Below are 21,423 nucleotides of genomic sequence, written 5' to 3'. Positions count from 1 at the left end.
ACAAAGCTATAGTAGTTTTACCAAAGTAGGTCAGTGCTGAGCAAGAAGAGCATGTTACACATTACACTAATTTAGAGTGCTCGAGACCACTCTTCGAGTGCTCGAAAATCAGGCAGATTGCACTCGGAAATGGCTCAATTTCAGCCACTTGCACATTGGTTTCCTCAATGCCATCTTCCTTCTTTATGAAGTGGTTGGAGGTGTTCCTTGGAGGAGAGAGAGCCTTGACTTGAGCTTGATAAGAGAGAGGAAGGACCACACAAAACATTATCATATATTCTAGCAAGTTAGAGGAGAGAGAAAGGAGCAAGAAGGAGGAGTTCTTGAAGCTTCAAGTAGGGTGCATGAAAATGGAGATGAGGATCAAGCTTCTTCTTCAATCTAGGGCCACCATAGGTAACTAAACCCCCTTCTAGGGAGGTGATGAAGCCCTCTCTAGTAAGCATGTTCTAGCCTTAGTTTATTTTGGGAAAAATGATGTATATATGTGATTATTTCACAATCTAGAGTTACACTTGATGTAATGAACCTAATTTCTTATAAATGATTATGATGAATGTATTATCTTGTCTTAGATCATCTTTTCTCATGATTGTATGCCTTGCATTTCTATGGTGACATTGGAAATGAGATTGTGAAATGGGTTTCTTGGCATGTTGTATGAGAATCTTGATATTCCATAGCTTAGGACCCTCATTTGATGGACTATTCTTGACTCTTGACTTCATGTGCTCCTATCATGTGATTAAAGGCTTGATAATCTCTAACTTAGTAAGCATGTCCAAGGCTACACACTAGTTTAGGTAGTTCAAACATGTGCATCTTTGATAGGTTATACTTGCCATTGATTTCATGAATTTCTTGAAGGAATGTAGCAATTTTGGTTGTAGCATTCCATGGTCACATATTTATGTTGTTTCCCCAATTTAGCTCTAATCTAGCATGTGTTTAGGGATGGAGCGGATTCATTTCCTTAGGCTTCTCTACTTGTATTATATCTCTTTACTTCCTAGCACATTACTATTTTATGCATTCTAAGTTCTAAGTTTAAGTGACAAACAACCAAAACCCTCTATAAACCCCTTATCATTCTAAGAACAATTCTAGACACTTAGGTTGCCATAGATTAGCGCAGTCCCAGTGGTTCAACTTACCCGACCAATAGCCCTATTTTACAATGATTCGTGCTATAGCGAAGGTTGATGTTTAGTTGATCAACCGATCAATTTTTGGCGCCGCTGCCGGGGACTGCAAATGGTTTAGCAACCGAAGTTTCTAGGGTTAATTTTAGTTTAATTGTGCATATTGTGTCTTGTGAATATTCCTTGTGTGTTTTGATCATCTTCGTGTTGTAAGATTCTAGGGACTCAAAGCTCGCCGTGGGATTGCTACCAAATTGTAAGTCTAGAGGACCCCAGGTAAGTCTCGTGACTTCTAGTTTCGAATTGTGAATATCGTGCATGTGTTAAGCTTAGAAGTAGATAAATTGCAAGCCCTTGTTGGGGCTATTTCAATTGTGTAGTTTCAATTCTAAGCATCGGTCCTTGTCGTGGCCATTTATTTTCTGTCGTGATAATTGAGGAGAAAGGGAACATCGTATATGGAGTTGATGATAAAGATTTGTTGTGATGATGTTGTTGTGAATTGTTGATGTTTGGCCGTAGGTCACTCTCTCTACCCACACTTGACTCGCCTATTGATATAAATTCACTTGAAAGAACTCTTAGACGGAACCTTAGGGAACCCACTCTTACAAGGGATCTTGAAACTAAATTCAATATAATGGGGGATAACGTAGGAAATCCGGGGAATGAAAGGGCTGAAATTCCTAATGTAGAACCAATGACTCTTAGAGATCATTTCATTCCTACCACCTATGCCTCTTCTTCTTGAATAGTGATGCCAAACATTGATGCAGCTTAATATGAGATCAAGTCTAGTACCATTCAAATGCTTCCATCATTTCATGGCTTTGATAATGAAGATCCATACAAGCATCTTGATGAGTTCCTTGAAATCTGCTCGACCATCCGGTTGAGAGGTTTTCCGGACAATGCACTTCATCTCCATCTTTTCCCATTCTCCCTAAAGGATAGGGCAAAATATTGGTTGAACTCCCTCGCTCCCAACTCTATTACTTCTTGGGCTCAATTGCAATAAGAATTTCTTAAGAAGTATTATCCGGTGAGTAAAGCCAACCAAATGAGGCGTTCCATTCTAGGTTTTTCTCAAGTTGATGGAGAACAACTCCACGAGACTTGGGAAAGGCTACAAGATCTTCTTCGAAAATGTCCTCATCATTTGATCCCAAAATGGCAATTAGTACAAGCTTTCTATGCTGGCTTGACCGAAACCCATAGATTCATGGTTGACTCTTCGTGTGGTGGGATGTTCATGTCCAAGAATGCGGATGAGGCTTGGACCTTACTTGAGAATTTAAGTGAAAATTCACTTCAACACAATTCTCGTAGGGCTCCGACCTCAACCACTCCAAACAACACCAACCCTTATCAACCAAAATCAATAAGGGAGGAATCATCTCAAGTGGATGCCATCGCTCATAAATTCTACCAATTGATGGCACCATATCTTCCTCCTTCATTGTCTCAAAATTCGGCAAGTTCAGTTTGTGCTTCATGTACTAGTCCATTCCATCTCTCGGAAGATTGCCCCCTACCAGAGCAATTTCCCAATCCCAACCAAGAGCAAGCTAATGCCATGTTCTAGCGGCCCGGGAACAATCCATATTCCAACACATACAATCCGGGTTGGCGAGATCATCCGAATTTCTCGTGGCGGCAACAAGCCCCACAAAATTCCCAATTCCAAAACCAAGGGCGGCAAAATCAGCCCTCTTCTCAATATCAAGGTAGGCCAAGCCTCTTCAAGCTACTGTCCTCCTTACAATCCAAATGTCTCCAATCAACCTCCTGTGTGTCCAACTGACGAGATAGTAGCTGCAAACAAGCAAATGATGGAATCATTAAATAAGCAAATAATGGATGCCAACAAGCAACTCTTGACATCCTTGCAGCCTACTCTCCAAATGGTTCACTCTCATACTCAATCCATAGCTAATCTCAAAAATCAAGTGGGCCAAATAGCTAACTCGGTGAATCAATTGCTTCAAAAGGACAAGGGCAAGCTTCCCTCTCAACCTTTTGAAAATCCTAGAGGAATGCATGTGATTGGCGAAACCCCTTCTCCGAGTGGGCCGACTCATGAACAAGTTCAAGCTATCACCACCCTTCAGAGTGGTAGAGTGGTTGACAACAAGGTCGATGGAGACAAAAGTGAGGAAGTTTCTCCTTTGAAAAATCCGAATCCAAGCTCTTCTAATCCAAATTCAAGCTCTTCTAATCCAAATTCTTGTCCAAATACCATTCACGGAAATCCCACACATGTCACCCCAAATGTGGAAACTACTTATGAGCCAAAAGCTCCGTTTCCTCAACGTCTTCAAGAGTCGACACATTTTGGAAACAAGAATTGTAAAATTCAAGACATGTGGGAAGTTTTCAAGCAAGTGAAGATTAACTTGCCCCTCTTAGATGCTATCAAGCAAATCCCTCCCTATGCAAAATTTCTCAAAGATTTGTGCACTTAAAAGCGCACTTCTAAAAATCATTTGCCAAAAAAGGTGAGGTTGACTGAAAATGTTAGTGCTATCATTCAGCACAGCACTCCTCCGAAGTATAAGGATCCGGGCGCCCCCACAATCTCTTGCGTCATTGGTGACAGCAAAATCGAGAGGGCCCTCCTTGACTTAGGAGCTAGTGTGAATTTAATTCCATACTCAGTCTACCTACAACTTGGTTTAGGAGATCTTAAGTCGACTTCCGTGGTTTTGCAACTTGCCGATAGATCGGTCAAGCATCCACGAGGTATTCTCGAGGACGTTATCATCAAAGTGGACAAATTCTACTTCCCGGTAGATTTTGTGGTTCTTGATACGGAACCGGTCCATGACCCAAAAAAGCACATTCCCGTGATCCTTGGTAGGCCATTTTTAGCCACGGCTAATGCATCAATTAGTTGCCGAACCGGGGTGATGGACATTGCTTTTGGAAACATGCAAGTCAAACTCCACATCTTTCATGCAACTCAACATCCCTCCAATGAGGATGATTGTTTTCTTGTGGATGTCATTGATGAAGTGGTCGAAGAATCTCTCCCCTTCCTTCTAAGCAAAGATCCTCTTGAAACTTGCATGTTCCATTTTGACTTCTCAAACTTTGATGTTGATCAAGCCATTCAAGAAGTAAATTCCTTACTTGATATTAATGCTATCATGGATGTACCTCCTTGGAAAATTCCAAAAGAACCACTTCCCAAACTTTCCACCACTCCTCCGGTCCCATCATTGTTATCTCCGCCACAACTTGAGCTTAAGCCGCTCCCGGCCCATCTCAAGTATGTGTTCCTTGGTCCAAAGCAAACCCTTCCGGTCATTATTGCCTCGGACCTTCAAAAAGACAAAGAGACCAACCTTTTAGCAGTGCTCCAAGAGCATAAAGAAGCTATTGGTTGGACAGTGGCAGATTTGAAAGGAATTGACCCCTCCATTTGTATGCACCGCATTCATATGGAGGATGACGCAAAGCCTACTAGAGAGGTCCAGCGCCGGTTAAATCCAAATATGAAGGAAGTGGTCATGAAAGAGGTGATCAAATTGCTAGATGCGGGAATCATCTACCCTATCTCTGATAGCAAGTGGGTGAGCCCCACACAAGTTGTCCCCAAGAAATCCGGTCTCACCGTTGTTGAAAATTCAGCGGGTGAGCTCGTGCCACAACGAACCACCACAGGGTGGCGTGTGTGCATTAACTACCGGAAGCTCAATTCATCAACTAGGAAGGATCATTTCCCACTCCCATTTATTGATCAAATCCTAGAAAGGTTAGCCGGCCAAAGCTTCTATTGTTTTCTTGATGGTTATTCCGGCTATAACCAAGTGGCAATCGCCCCCCAAGATCAAGAGAAAACAACATTCACATGTCCCTTTGGTACTTTTGCCAATCGACGCATGCCTTTTGGTCTATGCAATGCACCGGCAACGTTCCAAAGGTGCATGATGTCCATATTCTCCGATATGGTTGAAAAGTTCTTGGAAGTTTTCATGGACGATTTTTCCGTATTTGCCTCCTCCTTTGACTCGTGTCTCAAAAATTTATCTCTTGTGCTCCAAAGATGCAAAGAGACGAATCTCATTCTAAGTTGGGAGAAAAGCCACTTCATGGTCCAAGAAGGCATTGTTTTAGGACATGTCATTTCTAAGCGGGGAATCAAGGTAGACAAGGCAAAAGTTGAGTTAATCTCTAATCTTCCTCCTCCGAATTCCATCCGTCAAATCCGTTCTTTTCTTGGCCATGCCGGATTCTATCGTCGCTTCATCAAAGATTTTAGCAAAATCTCACGGCCCTTGTGTAATCTCTTAGCCAAGGATGTTCCGTTCAATTTTGATGACGCTTGCATGGAAGCTTTCATCAAACTTCGCATTCTCCTCTCATCCGCCCCAATCATGAAACCCCCTAATTGGTCTCTTCCCTTTGAGATCATGTGTGATGCATCCGACTATGCATTAGGGGCAGTTTTGGGCCAACGTGTGGATAAACTTCCGCATGTCATTTATTATGCTACCAAAACTCTCTGCGATGCCCAATTGAACTACACCACCACTGAAAAAGAATTGCTAGCTGTGGTGTACGCCTTGGATAAATTCGCTTTTATCTTCTTGGCTCCAAGGTCATCGTCTTTTCAGATCATGCCGCTCTTAGGCATTTGTTAGCGAAAAAAGAGACAAAACCCCGTTTAATTCGATGGATCCTCTTACTTCAAGAGTTTGACATTGACATCCGGGACAAAAAAGGGACCGACAATGTTGTCGCTGACCGTCTCTCTCGCTTACTTATTGAGAAATCTTCAGAATTCGCAGCCATCCGTGATTCCTTTCCGGATGAGCAACTTCTTCAAGTTTCACACTCTACTCTTCCATGGTTTGCGGATATTGTCAATTATCTTGCGGTTGGCAAAATTCCAGCCCATTGGTCCAAACAAGAGAGGGACCGGTTTTTCTCCCAAGTGAAGCATTTCTTTTGGGAAGATCCGGAACTATTCAAGTATTGCCCGAACCAAATCATCCGGCGATGCATTCCTGAAACCGAGGCCACAAGCATTCTAAATTTTTGCCATACTCTTGCTTATGGAGGCCATTTCAGTGCCAAAAAGACCGCTAACAAAGTCCTTCAAAGCGGATTCTTTTGGCCTACCTTGTTTCGGGATGCATACAATTTTTGCAAATCGTGTGAACGATGTCAAAAACTTGGATCCATGTCCCGAAGAGACATGATGCCCCTCACCAACATTTTAATTGTTGAAATTTTTTATGTGTGGGGGATTGACTTCATGGGACCATTTCCATCTTCTTATGGCTATGAGTACATCCTTGTAGCAGTGGATTATGTGTCTAAATGGGTTGAAGCCGAGGCTACCAAAACCGATAATCATAAAGTCGTGATCCATTTCATTCAGTCTCACATCTTTAGTCGTTTTGGTACGCCCCGAGCAATCATTAGTGATGGCGGATCTCATTTCCAAAATCGTTATCTAAAATCCGTCCTTGCTAAGTATTCCGTCATTCATAAGATTGCTACACCTTACCACCCTCAAACGAGTGGTCAAGTAAAGATTTCTAACCGGGAGATTAAGCACATTTTGGAAAAAACGGTTAGACCGGACAGCAAAGATTGGTCAGTAAGGCTAAACGATGCGCTTCGGGCTTACTGGACAGCTTATAAGACACCCATTGGCATGTCACCATATCGACTTGTCTTTGGTAAAGCATGTCATCTCCCGGTAGAATTAGAGCACCGTGCTTATTGGGCCATAAAAAGGTTCAATTTTGATCTCAAACAAGCCGGCTCTAATCGTGTGTTGCAATTAAATGAACTTGAGGAATTGCGTAATGACGCATATGAAAGCACAAAAATTTACAAGGCAAAGACTAAAGCTTTTCATGACAAACACATCGTCAAGAAGTCTCTTGCCCCGGGACAAAAGGTCTGACTTTTCAATTCCCGCTTGAAACTCTTTCCCGGTAAACTCCGGTCAAGATGGGATGGTCCATACATTGTCACTACCGTCTTTCCTCATGGAGCAATAGAACTTCATGATCCTGCAAGTGGATCACTCTTCAAGGTAAATGGCCAAAGGCTTAAGCCTTGCATTGACGGCACAATCCTAACCCGAAAAGTTGAGGAAGTCCTCTTGACGGATCCAATTTATGAGGATTAGTGCCTGCTCTAGCTTTGTCTAGCTATCGACATTAAATTTAGCAACTCAAGGGAAGAAATTCTTTCAATTTCCAAGCTTCCTTCTCTTTGAAATTACTCGTGCCTTGCAAATTTTCTGGGAAACGGTGTACAAATGCCAAAATTTAACTTTCTCTGGAACTATCTTAAGTTGTGTTCCACATTTTTAGACTGGCTTCTTAGACCTTCTCAACTCTTGTTTTCATTCCCGGAAGTTTCCGGCTCTATAAGGCAATTTTCTCGGACTTCCGACATGGCACTCACATGCATAGCCTCTCATCTTCAATGCATTGTTGAAATGTTCTTAAACTCATCCATGCATTGTGTGAAGTGCAAAGTTTGAAATTTTTTTCCAATTTGATCAATGCATTAGCAAAATGTTGCAAAGTTTGACAAATTATCCATCCATGCATTGGATTGGAATAATGTGCCAAGTTTCAAATTTTCTATGCATGGCTTGAATTTAGGACTGACATGCAAATTTTCAAAAATTCTCTATGCTTGAAATATTCATTTTTGAGAATTCCATCCATTTTGCATCATGTTGCAATGTTTTAAGCTTCAAATTTTCTTTTTTGAAAAATTCCATCCATTTTGCATCATGTTGCAATGTATCAAGGCTTGGAAAGTTTTCCATTGACATGAACGAAAAAAAATAATAATAATAATAATAATAATAATTATTATTATTATTATTATTTTACGCCACCTTACTATTATTATTATTGTTAATAATAATAATAATAACGCCAATTTTTAAGGTTACAGTTCACAGTTTTCTTGCATGCATTACATTTACGCATCATGATACCTGCATTCAGCTCTCAGTGCATGCATTGCCTTCATGCATGCATGCAAATTCCATGTAGCAATTCTTGCATGCCTTAACCCCTTGCATGCATCGGACTCAATGTTACATGGCATGCCACTGTCGTCATTTGCTCACTGGCATGCTCACTATCCCTCCATGGTTCAATGGTTTCATGAACCAGCTTCATCCTCCTACCCAAGCCCCGATTGCTCAAGCTCACAACCTCTTTTAAACCACAACATTCTGAGCCTACTGACCCACTTTCGAGCACTCAAACTCCAATTTGGAGTGCTCGAGCTTCCTTCCATTTTTCCTTGACCTTTCTGGCTTCATACCGAGCAATCTAAGCTCCAATTTGGAGTGCTCGCGGTCCATGCATTAAACCACTGAACCTACTGCTCTCAATTCTAGCACTCGCAATACCATTTAGAGTGCTCGACATTGCTTGCACCAAACACCCACCTCACTGCTCTCAGTTCGAGCACTCGCCGAGCCTATTTAGAGTGCTCGAACTCCACCTTCTTTCTCTCTCAATAGCCAGCCCCACACATCATGCATGCCATCTCTCGGCCACCCCTCACCTATCCACCATGCATGCCTCCACAACCCTTCCCATGCAACCACCTGCCGAGTGCTCGAGCACTCTCCAGCAACACCAACCAGCCAACCTTCCCACTCTCAAGCTCTCGGTTTCCCCCTTCTCCCCACCAACTCCAACCAAACCATCCTCATCTCTCTCATCTAACCATCCCAACAACCTCTCCTTCACCACCCAAGACATCCATGCATGCATGCAAGCTCCATGCATGCATGCATGTAAACCCACGCAGCCCTCCCCACCAACTCATCACCACTCTCCCACCATGCCCCTCAACCCCACACAACCAACCCCATCCATGCAAACCACAACCAACCTCCTCATCAACCCAACAAACCTCAACCCACACTCCAACCAACCTCCTCTTCACTCCACCTCCCTCATCTCTCTTTCTCTCCCAACCCATCCACAAGACATGCATGCATGCATGCAAGCTCCATGCATGCATGCAACTTCACCATCAAACCCAACCATGAAACCACCACCAACCTCACCACCCTCATACCCACTTCAACCCTCCCATGCATGCCCCCAACACCCAACCAACCCCCACTTCACTCACACACCACACCAATCCTCTCCACCAACCTTCAACCAACCCAACACACCCCATCTCCAAACCCACTTCTTTCAACCTCACCCACTGTTCATATTTCAAGCACTCGAAGCCCAAGCTTCGAGTGCTCGACCTCTTCATGCCCTTGGGCAGAGCCCTCTGTCCTTATTTCGAGTGCTCGAAGGGCCTCTTCGAGCACTCGAACCTAACTAACCCCTCACACCTTTTAACCCCCAGCCCTCCTATCACTCACTCCACCCCCAAAAATCCCCAACCTTCACTCCCCCTCTCGGCTCATCTCTCTCTCTCTCCCTTCATCCACAACAACTCACCTAAACCTCACCCCTCTCTCTCTCTTAACCATCACCACCTCTATCAAGCCTTTCCACCACCTTTCCTCTCTCATCAATCCTCTCGGCAGCAACCACCTCTCTGCAACCTCTCATCACCTCCACCCACAACCACCACCTTTCTCTCCCCCATGCAATTCACCATACTCACCCACCTACCCTCATCAACAACCACCACCCCATCATCTCCCCTCCCTCTTCCTACCATTCATCTTACTCTACGATAGAGTGCAATTCAGGTCAGTCTCTTCTACCTTTGTTTTTCCTACCTTTGTTCATTTATGATGATTTTACAAGGAGGATGGGCTTGCAATGTTGGTGTTTTGTTGTGTTGATGATTTGTTGATACTAGCTCTATGCTAGAGCTTCGTTGCTTGTCAAAATTTTTGGGTTTGCTTCATCCACCCCACTCATTTTCACCGTCTCCTTTTTGTGGTGCACGCCAGGTGTTCGCTGAAATTCCTCAACCAAGTCCACCTCTCTAAATGTCTCGCAACGGTCCTTCTCGCCCTCCTAGACCCTCTTCGGGTGCCCGTGCTGTCAATCGTGAGCGACCACGTGATCCTTGGGATCGCAAACAACTCAACTACGAACTCTCATTTCTGCTCACGGATGCCTTTGAAATTCTACCCACTACTTCGTAGGCTGTCGCCGAATTGACTAACCGGCGTCTGCAGCACATTTGCGCACCCCTTGCCAGGGTTGCCTACCCCCGTGTAGTGCGCCTCTTCTACCAGAATCTCCAATGCCCTGAAGAGCCACCCATTTCTCTCACTACATCCATTGATGGCACCACCTATGCTTTCACTATGACTGACATCATTTAGGTTTTTAGTTGCCCCATTGAGTGCCCCGATGACATTGTCAATCGTGAAAATCTTCCTTTATATGAGGAGCCGGATACATTAACTGTGGAGCAGATTGCCGTTGCCATTTGCACTGTTGACGATCCCAATAAGCCCCGATCTTTTATCCGCAAAACCAATCTTCCAGAACGCCTCTGGTTCATTAACACTGTCTTCAAGCACAATGTCTGCCCTTTGGTGCATAGCACCGAGCGTAGGGGCCTCCTTTTACAAGCCTTATATGCCATGGACCAAGGCCAATGGTTCTCCATCCCAGAGCTCATTTGGACCACATTTATAAAGTTTTGGCATGATGCTCATAATGCACGGGTTCCGCGAGTTAAAAATCGAAAATTGCCTTTGCCGTTTTTCATCACTCGACTCCTTCAACACAAGGGTTTCATTGTTCCTCCCCATGAACCAAAAGGCGAAAAGATTAAAATTTTTACCAAAATGCCGTTGGATCAATGTTCTTAGCCATTCTAGTACCCCTCAGCCTGCTGCCCCCCTGTTCATCCAAGCTCCACCTCCTCCTCCTTCTGAGGATGCTTCCACAGCAGCAGCCGCTGCAAGGGTAGAGCCTCCGGTCGACTTTTACCAGGACCAGGCTTTCATCCGGGCTAGCATTGCCGGTATTCATGAGCGACTGGATCATTTTGAGAATTCTTTGTCCACGTACACTCGGACTCTGTCTGAGACTTCTTCACGTGCCGAAGAAGATCGTCATCTTGCTGCTGAAGACCGTCGTGTCGCAGCTGAGGAACGTCGTTTGGCTTCCGCTGAACGGCGTAAGACTCAATCTCTCCTCCATTCTATCCTCGCCCGTTTACCCTCTGGACCGTAGCTTGTTGCGAGTGTTGGCCCTTATCTTTTTGTTTCATATGTACATATTTCTCTTGTATCTTTTGTTTTCCTTTTGAACTTCTGGAATTTGCTATGTATAGGTTGCTCTAGTAGACATGATCTATGTACAGCTCTTTTGTAATCATGTAAAAACTCTTTTTGAAATGCAAATTCTCTCTTTTCTGTTAACTTTATGTACATTATTTTTCTATATTTATGCTTGTGCTATTAATGCTTTTTGTGGTTGTTTCTTTTTGTTCTTCGTGATACTCTCCAGGTTGCGCAGTCCAATTCAAGTTTGGGGGTTTTGTATCCCATGCCGTTTCCTCCCCTGGTATTTTTGTTCCTTTTTATACTCTTTGTCATTTTTGTCTCTAACTTACATCCATGTCCCACATTGAGGACACTGTGTAGTTTAAGTTTGGGGGTGCACCAAAGCATTCTTGGCATAGTTTTGGTATCATATTTTTGAAAAGCAATGATTGTGTAACTTGGAACTTGTCGGAGACAAAGCATATGTTTAATACCTTGTGTATAGAAGCAATTGAGAAATTTTTGAAAATAAAGAAATTTGAAATTGAAGTGATCATGCAAATACAATGTAGTCTGTATAAATGCCTCAATTAGATTCTTGCTGGATTTACACTCTTATAAGCTTCACAATGCACAGATGCACATTGGAAACTTAACTGTGAGGCATGTAACTTGATTGACCTTGACCTTGGCCTAGTTAATCTAATTTGATGAACCTGATAGATGGATACCTTTGGCATGTATCTATTAAGAAAAAAAAAAAAAAAAAATGAGAAAGAAAGAAAAAAATGACCAGTTGACGTTCGTAGCCTTTCCAACTCGAGCTATTAAGCCCTATGGAGTGTCTCTACACTTAGCACCCTAAAGCCGTCTGGTTTGGGAGTTGTTGGCCTAACGCTTGCTACAAGGGTTGGTTAGAAAGCTTAAGGGACTTAAACATTGCACGGTCATTCAAAAAAATAAACTAGTAATAAACATGGTTCGTTGGAGTTCGTAGCCTTTCCAACTTGAGCTATTAAGCCCTATGGAGTGTCTCTACACTTAGCACCCTAAAGCCATCTGGTTTGGGAGTTGTTGGCCTAACGCTAGCTACATAGGTTGGTTAGAAAGCTTAAGGGACTTTAGCATTGCACAACCATTCTATGTTTCGCTAATGAGTTACAATAAATTGTCAACAGGCAACAAAAGTTGTCTTGAAAATAAAATCATGCCTTAGGGACTTCATGTAAAGGGAATTCATTGATTTGAAAACTTGTGCCTTGGAATTGGAAAAGAAAGTAAAAGCCGCATGTTGAGAATTCAATTCATTTTCACTAAAGTAGAGTTCATTTCCATTTAAGAGATGACAATTGAGTTATTTATATGGCGATGATGTTGATGCATTCATGTTGAAATGGTTTTTGTAAATTTTTGTATCAATGCTTCATATATGCAAGGTAGTTTTCCCAATGACCCCATCTCCAGTTTTTGTCTGTTTCAAGTTGTATTTGAGCTATGTATCTATTTTATTTTACCATGGTAGATATTTTTGTAGTAGCAGTCCCATGTTTGTCATTCCATTGAGTTTTACATTTTGGTTTTGCTAAGGGACTAGCAAAATGTAAGTTTGGGGGTGTGATAAGCGCTGAATACTATATATTCAATCGCCCTAAATTACATTAACAAAGTCCATTAAGTGATTATTTTATGTAGATTAACTCCATTTGCATGTTTTTGTGCATTTTCAGGTTAAAGTGCAAAAAGGAAGCAAAAATGATGCCTTGTGGAATTTTGAACAAAAAGGGTGCCAATTCTGAATTTCTGGCAACAGTAGATCCTGACTTTTGTCTCCATTTTCGACCTAGTAAACTCAAGAAATGGACTTCCATCATAACATGAAAGATTTATAGCTCTGAATCAGCTTTCCAAATCTTCAAGCAGTTCATCATTCGGAGTTCGGACCAAAGAGTTATGATCTTCTTAATAGTGGTGCGCAGAACTGCCTGGCAGCACTGAAGTACTGCCTTTCTCCCCATTTTCGACCAACCAACCTTGAGAATTGGGTCTTCATCAAAACATGAAGTTTTTAAAGCACTGAATCAACTCTCCAAATCTTTAAACAGATCATCATTCGGAGTTTGGGGCACAAAGTTATAGCAGTTTTACCAAAGTAGGTCAGTGCTGAGCAAGAAGAGCATGTTACACATTACACTAATTTAGAGTGCTCGAGACCACTCTTCGAGTGCTCGAAAATCAAGCAGATTGCACTCGGAAATGGCTCAATTTCAGCCACTTGCACATTGGTTTCCTCAATGCCATCTTCCTTCTTTATGAAGTGGTTGGAGGTGTTCCTTGGAAGAGAGAGAGCCTTGACTTGAGCTTGATAAGAGAGAGGAAGGACCACACAAAACATTATCATATATTCTAGCAAGTTAGAGGAGAGAGAAGGGAGCAAGAAGGAGGAGTTCTTGAAGCTTCAAGGAGGGTGCACGAAAATGGAGATGAGGATCAAGCTTCTTCTTCAATCTAGGGCCACCATGGGTAACTAAACCCCCTTCTAGGGAGGTGATGAAGCCCTCTCTAGTAAGCATGTTCTAGCCTTAGTTTATTTTGGGGAAAATGATGTATATATGTGATTATTTCACAATCTAGAGTTACACTTGATGTAATGAACCTAATTTCTTATAAATGATTATGATGAATATATTATCTTGTCTTAGATCATCTTTTCTCATGATTGTATGCCTTGCATTTCTATAGTGACATTGGAAATGAGATTGTGAAATGGGTTTCTTGGCATGTTGTATGAGAATCTTGATATTCCATAGCTTAGGACCCTCCTTTGATGGACTATTCTTGACTCTTGACTTCATGTGCTCTTATCATGTGATTAAAGGCTTGATAATCTCTAACTTAGTAAGCATGTCCAAGGCTAGACACTAGTTTAGGTAGTTCAAACATGTGCATCTTTGATAGGTTATACTTGCCATTGATTTCATGAATTTCTTGAAGGAATGTAGCAATTTTGGTTGTAGCATTCCATGGTCACATATTTATGTTGTTTCCCCAATTCAGCTCTAATCTAGCATGTGTTTAGGGATGGAGCGGATTCATTTCCTTAGGCTTCTCTACTTGTATTATATCTCTTTACTTCCTAGCACATTACTATTTTATGCATTCTAAGTTCTAAGTTTAAGTGACAAACAACCAAAACCCTCTATAAACCCCTTATCATTCTAAGAACAATTCTAGACACTTAGGTTGCCATAGACTAGCGCAGTCCCAGTGGTTTGACTTACCCGACCAATAGCCTTATTTTACAATGATTCGTGCTATTGCGAAGGTTGATGTTTAGTTGATCAACCAATCAATTACTTTAGAATTATATTCTACACTAGATACTTCTTGTAATTGTGTTTAGTGATGGCCATAGCATGATACTTATTTGATACAATTGTCAATTAATTTGATGGATAAAGGCTTAATCTTGATGGGTTGTTCTACAAATTAGCTTACTTGTCATTAGTTAATTGTAGTAAAGTAGGCAATTTGTGCTTGATTATGTTAATCCATACTTCTAATTAGAATTAGTATTATCCTCTTGATTGATGTATGCTCTTATCAGATACATTTGTGAATGTGTATGGTGGGTTATAACGTAGTCTTTAATGGGTTCAACACTTTAGTTTAATTGTCATTAGGTAGACAATTCATTCTTGATGTTGATAATCTATGCTTACAATTGTGATTTGTGATGATAATGTGACCACATCTATGATTACACTAATAATTTCCCCATTAATTGAAAGCAAATGGTTAATTGCATGAGCTTAGTAGTGAATCCTAACCTTAAGACTCTCTTCTTATCTCTTTAATTCTTAGTTTAATTTAGTTAAATTCTTTTGCGTTGTCATTTCTATTTCTATGTTTTCATTTGAACTCTAGCTTAATCACTTCACCAAAATCTTTTTCTCTCAAACTCTCTCTCTCTTTCTCTCATTTAAAATTTAATTAACTTTGAAACCAAGTTTAATCCCAACACGTGTTCAATCCCTTAGGAACGATCCCTTCTCACTTCATACTTGACGGTATAAGTGTTAACGGCTTTTATATAAATTTAAAGTATGATGCCTATTTGATACCATTTCCAAAACCAAAGTGGTGTGCATTATTTTGTGCACACGCTTGGGTCACATCATAGTTTTGGCGTCATTGCCGGGGATTGACGGTTTAGTTGGAATTGAATTAGGCATTAGGGCTAATTTGATTATTTTCTTTAAATTACTATTTTCTTACTAATCCCTCTTGTTCAATTAGGTACTTGAAAAGAAACAGAGCAAGCATTGGATCTTGGCACCATTATGATGTTGTTGCTAGGGACCTTTGTCAGCTTCCTTGAATTTCTTTTACTATAATTGTTTAATTCTCTACATGCTTGCGAGATAACCCTTGTTGAGGCTATCACATTGTTTAAATTCTTGTTCAAGCATAAGCCCAAAAGGAGGCTATCATTTCTTGATAGAAAACATCAACCCGTGTGGAGGTATGGGAACATTGTATGTGGAGGTGGTGAATTGCTCTTGATTGTTGTTGTGATTTGTTGTTTCTAGGAGAATTCTTCCCATTCTTGACTATACCACACTTAATGGAAAATCAATTCTAAGATCTAGGGCATATGGATAATCTAGGTGTGTATCACCCTCTTAATGGGCATCCACCTCAAGGTGTGCATCCACCCTTGAGAATTCCCCATCCTAATGTGTTTCCACAACCCAATCAAATGCAACAACCTCCAATAATACAAATCCATCCTCAATATCATGTAGTGTATCCCCCCAATCCTCAATTATCTCTGCGGGATCATTACACTCATAATGAATACAATGCACCAATATGCATCCGATTGCGAAACTTTCGGGCAGACCTTTATGAAATCAAGCCCGCAATCATCTAAATGTGCCCCCGTTTCTATGGGTTGAGCAATGAAAAACCACACAAACATGTGGATGAGTTTTTAAAAGTTTGTTCAACCATGAAAATCACAGATCTTTTGGAAGAAGTCTTAAAAATGAAGTTTTTCCCTTTTACCTTTTAGGAAAAGGCTAAATATTGGTTCAACAACTTAAGGGCAAATTCAATCACATCTTGGGCTCAACTACAATGTGAATTCCTAAAAAAATTTACCCCGTAAGTAGAACTAATGCTATAAGAGCTTCTATCCGTGAATTCTCCCAATGAGAGGGAGAACCTCTGCATGAACCACAGGAGCATTTGAACAATTTGCTACGGAAGTGTCCCCATCACGACATTCCTAAGTGGCAATTAATTCTCTGCTTCTATGAAAGCTTATCCGATACCGAAAAAGGTATGGTTGATGCTTCATGTGGAGGGGACTATTTGGATAAAAATGAAGACGACATTTGGTATCTTTTTGATCGTATGAGCGAAAATTCAATGCATCGTTCTTCATCATCCCGATTTGGCCAAAATTTGAATGGAGGAGGGAAGAAAACCTCCAATCATTCTCAAATAGACACTTCCATGGAAATTGCCGCTGAGGTCAAAAATCTTACTCAAAGGTTTCATAAATTCCTTTTGAGCCAAAACTCGGCAATTCAATCATCCAACTCCTTCCATTCTCAAAGTGTGATGTGCATGACTTGCTCTAGTTATACTCATAATACTTCCAATTGTCCTTTTGGAGAAAGTTTTCTGAGTGAGTATCAAGAACAAGTCAATGCCACTTTCATTTATCTAGAAAATAATCTATAGTCCAACTCCTACAATCCCGAATGGAGTGATCCTAACTTTTCTTAGAGAAATCAAGGAAGAGGTATCATTCCTCCTCTTAATAAAAATCCCCAAGAAAAGTATGTGCCTCATCACATTCGAAATGTAAACTCTCAAGTATACCTCTCTCCATCTTATCCTCCTTTAAATGTGAATCAATACCCCAATCCTCAATCTTCAAACCATCAATCTTACTCTCATCCACCTCAAGAGCCTCCTATCATTCCCACTTTTGAGGACAAGGTTTTGGAAGCTTTGGGTGATCTTCAAAAGGAAAATCAAGTGTTTCATTCGCATTCTCAATCAATTGGAAAGCTTGAAGCCCAAATAGGGCAAATGGCTCAATCAATGAAAGGGAAAAGGCCTATTCAACCCAAGCGTAACCAAAAGGCATATTCCATTTCCACCTTGAGGAGTGGGAGAAAAATTGATAATAAAGTTGAGAGACCTTGTAAAGTGAGTGTTCCAGTGCAACCAAGTGTTAGCCCATTTACCATTCCCAATTCCATTCCTACTTTTCTAGGGACAAATGGTCACATTAAGGAGCAAATTCCATCATCATCATCTTCCTCCCATGTAGAGAAGCCTTATGAGCCAAAAGCTCCATTTCCTCAAGCTTTAAACTCTACTCCATTTTCGAGGCAAGAAGGAGAAATTCATGACATGATGAAAGTTTTTAAACACGTTAAAATCAACCTTCCTCTTCTTAATGTTATTCGACAAATTCAACCATATACCAAGTTCTTGAAGGACTTGTGTACTCAAAAGAGGAAGAACAAAGGAATAAGCCCAAAGAAAGTGTTTCTCACTGAGCAAGCGAGCTCCATCATGAAGCTTAGCACCCCAGCTAAGTTCAAAGACCCCGGTGCTCCAACCATCTTTTCTACCATAAGGAACCATGAGGTCCATAGGACTCTTCTTGACTTAAGGGCAAGTATTAACATTATTCCTTACTTTATGTACCTTCAACTAGGTTTGGGAAACCTTAAGCCAACTTTAGTAGTTATTCAGCTAGCCGATAGATCTATAAAACAACCAAGGGGAATTGTTGAGGATATCCTCATTAAAGTCGACAAATTGTACTTCCCGGTTGATTTTGTTGTGCTCGACACCGAACCGGTACCAAATCCCACCACTTACATTCCTATCATCCTAAGAAGACCATTCGTTGCCACCGCTAATGCCACCATCAATTGTAGATTTGGCATCATGGACATCTCTTTTGGCAATATGATAGTTAAGCTTAATGTGTTCAACACGAGCTAACATCCCATCAATGAAGGCGAGTGTTTCCTCGTGGATGTTGTGGATGAAATTGTTGAAGAAGCCACTCCTTTCATTCCTTCCATTCCTTCCGAATATCCTCTTGAGGCATGCCTCTCTTACTTCAATATGGACGCATTTGACATTGAAATCTCCATATATGAAGTGAATTTTCTGATGGACTCCGTGGCTACCTTAGATTTTCCGCCATGGAAATATTCAAAGGAACCTTGATGTGTAGATTTTATTTATTTTATCACTCACAATAGGATGAATCCTTGTAGGATAGCACTATCTAGAGAGGGTCGAACCCATAGGGAGATGAGTATTTATATTTGGCTTTTAATTAATTCTATGATTTACAGGTAACTAGTAAAATTGTTTGTTTGGTTTTCACGATTAAAAACTAAAATTGAATTGAAATTGAATTAAAATTAAGCTAAAGTGATCAAAGAGAGAAAGGTCTTAGGGCTTTGACTTCACCTTAATCATTATATTATGGTTAATTATTTAACCTTTGGGTATTTAACAAATTATGTTTTAAAGGAATTGAACTCAATAACATTCGTTTAATTCGGGTTTTAAAGAAAGATGTTCTATAAAATTCAGTTAACTATAACCTATCTGTCATTAGCATGGACTATCCACCTACCTACTCTAACTACTTTAACTACTTTGCAAATAATCCGTCTTTCCTAAGCATAGACTATGAAAACATTTTTTTATAAAAAAGTTTGAACACCATTATATGCCCTCTATTCTTATGTCCGGTAGGGCTCCGCCAGATACCATCCAATAAGATAGGCTGAGAATAGAAAACAAACCATTATATCTAAGATAAGGTAACAACAGTTTGAAATCTATTTAAAACATTAAATCCAATTAAGTTGTCTCAATTGCTCATAGTCATATAATCAAAATCATAATATACATTAAAATAATCCTAGAGTTAAGAACAATCAAACCATAATACTAGATTGAGTTACATCAGTGCCCTAAGAGAGGACTTAGCTATCCATGACGATGTCGGATGTCATCTATGTTGGAGTTGTCTCCATCGTCACGGACGGCACTTTTCTTCTCAGGATCTTCACCTTCTAAGGTTGTAGAAACCCTAAAAGCCACCACTACAGTATCAGCCTTCTAATAATACAAGAAAAAGGGACCTCTTCTATCAAGGCTTATGCCTTCTTTTATAGAAGAAAATAAAGGCTTGGTGGGCTTTTAGGTCTTCTGGCCCATCTGGAATGAGATACGGCTTGAAAAGAGAACATTCCCGTAACTTAAATCTGACATGTCATGGAAGGCTCAAGCTTTAGGAACAAAGGCTCGAGCTTTAAGGTTTAGGCTCGAGCTTTAAGGTTCAGGGTCGAGCTTCTTTGAATTGGTGCTCGAGCCTCAAGGATTGGTGCTCGATCTTTACTTTGACACTTAACCAAATTTTTTCAACTATTTTCCTAAACGTCTTTTTCTTCAACACTTAGAATATTCTTGGGCTTGATCTCTTTTAACATTGCTCGATCCAAGCTTCATGGGCTCGAACATTAGGTACTCAAGGCTCGAGCACTAGGTACTCAAGGCTCGAGCACTAGGTATTAGGCTTGAGCATTAGGTACTCAAGGCTCGAGCATTAGGTAGTGGTGCTCGATCCTTAAGGTTAGGCATGAGGTCTAGGAGCTTGAAAATCAACTCTTCAAATTCCGATGCCCTGTGCTCGAGCTTGAAGGTCAAGGATCGAGCACCCTTAGTTGGGGCTCGAGCTTCAATGCCTTGTTGACTTTTCTTTTGACTAGTAAGGCTCGAGCCTCAAGCCTTAGGCTCGAGCGTTTGATTCTAAATTCCTCCAAACTTCACCATTTAAGCTTTCGGCTTGCTCTGAATGACCGGCAACAACTCTGTAAGCTTCGATATCGTCATAAAGTCCCGGTTTTAACCATTTCTCTAGAAAAGTACCTATAAACACACATTAAACATAAATCAGCCTAATAATGGATAGAAGTATCACTTTAGGCCTTAACATACGTATATTTAGGGGCTTGAATATGCAATATTCAGCGCTCATCAAACCTCTTCCTCCACTCTCTAGTATTCCACCAGTTCCATTCCTTAATTCAATATTGATTTATGAGGACATTCCTGGTAATTTTGAGCATAATGTCATTGAGGCACCTTTGGTAAGTGAGGAGAAGGTGATTCATTTAGAGGTAAAGAAAAATGATGAAGAGAGTGAGTCTCTTAAACATCTTATTGTGCTTTTGAAAGACACCACCTAGCAAAATACCAATGGAAGCAATTCTTCGAATATGCTTCAAGAGCACCACAAGGTTGCAAGGCCTACCAATGTTTGTTTTGTCTTCAAGACCGTGGATGAAAAGAACCAAATCGCATCTTCCATTATTCATTTTCAAATAATTATTTTGGCAGATGTATATGTTGTTTTGAGTAAGTATCCATTGGGGAAAATAGATAAACGGATTAATAAGGATGTCTCATATCTAGTTTTTGATTCTTTCGACTAGTGAGTCGTCCAACTGTCTTGCTAGAGACGTTAAACACTAGTTTTTCGTAGAGTTTCAACCTCTATGTCTCCCATATTTCTTTTTGTTTTGTTTCTTGTGGCATCTAGATATATTCAGTTGAGATTCAGTGCAAAACATTGGAAAATTTTATGCAATTTTGAGCCTTTAAAAAAAATGACTAAGTATGACCCCAAAATTTGCACTTTTCTGAAATCATCTCGATTTCTGTTCCAATGGTCATTTTAGGATACTCTAGTCATCTTAAAGTCTCGTTAGTAATTTCGGGATTTTTCGGGTTCATTTCGGGCATTTTCTCCAAATCTCAAAATTTGCGAAAATTTCTGACCCTAAAAATCACGCTTTCACAGGAAGGCTCCGATTTCTGTTCCGATTGTCGTTCTAGATGTCTAGGACCTAGGGGAGCTTAAGTTTGTAATTAGGGAATTTTTGAACCCAGGACAGAGACCGTATTAAAAAAATAAAAAAGAAAGTCCCTGCCCATTTTGGTGTCCGGAAGTAGCTTATT

This window comes from Cornus florida, unplaced genomic scaffold (assembly GCF_030987335.1).
Source record: "Cornus florida cultivar Cherokee Brave unplaced genomic scaffold, ASM3098733v1 CherokeeBrave_3.0.0_Hap2_Chr04, whole genome shotgun sequence".
NCBI classification, from domain to species: domain Eukaryota; kingdom Viridiplantae; phylum Streptophyta; class Magnoliopsida; order Cornales; family Cornaceae; genus Cornus; species Cornus florida.
The sequence above is the reverse complement of the archived record's forward strand: the minus strand, read 5'-3'. Positions refer to the sequence as shown.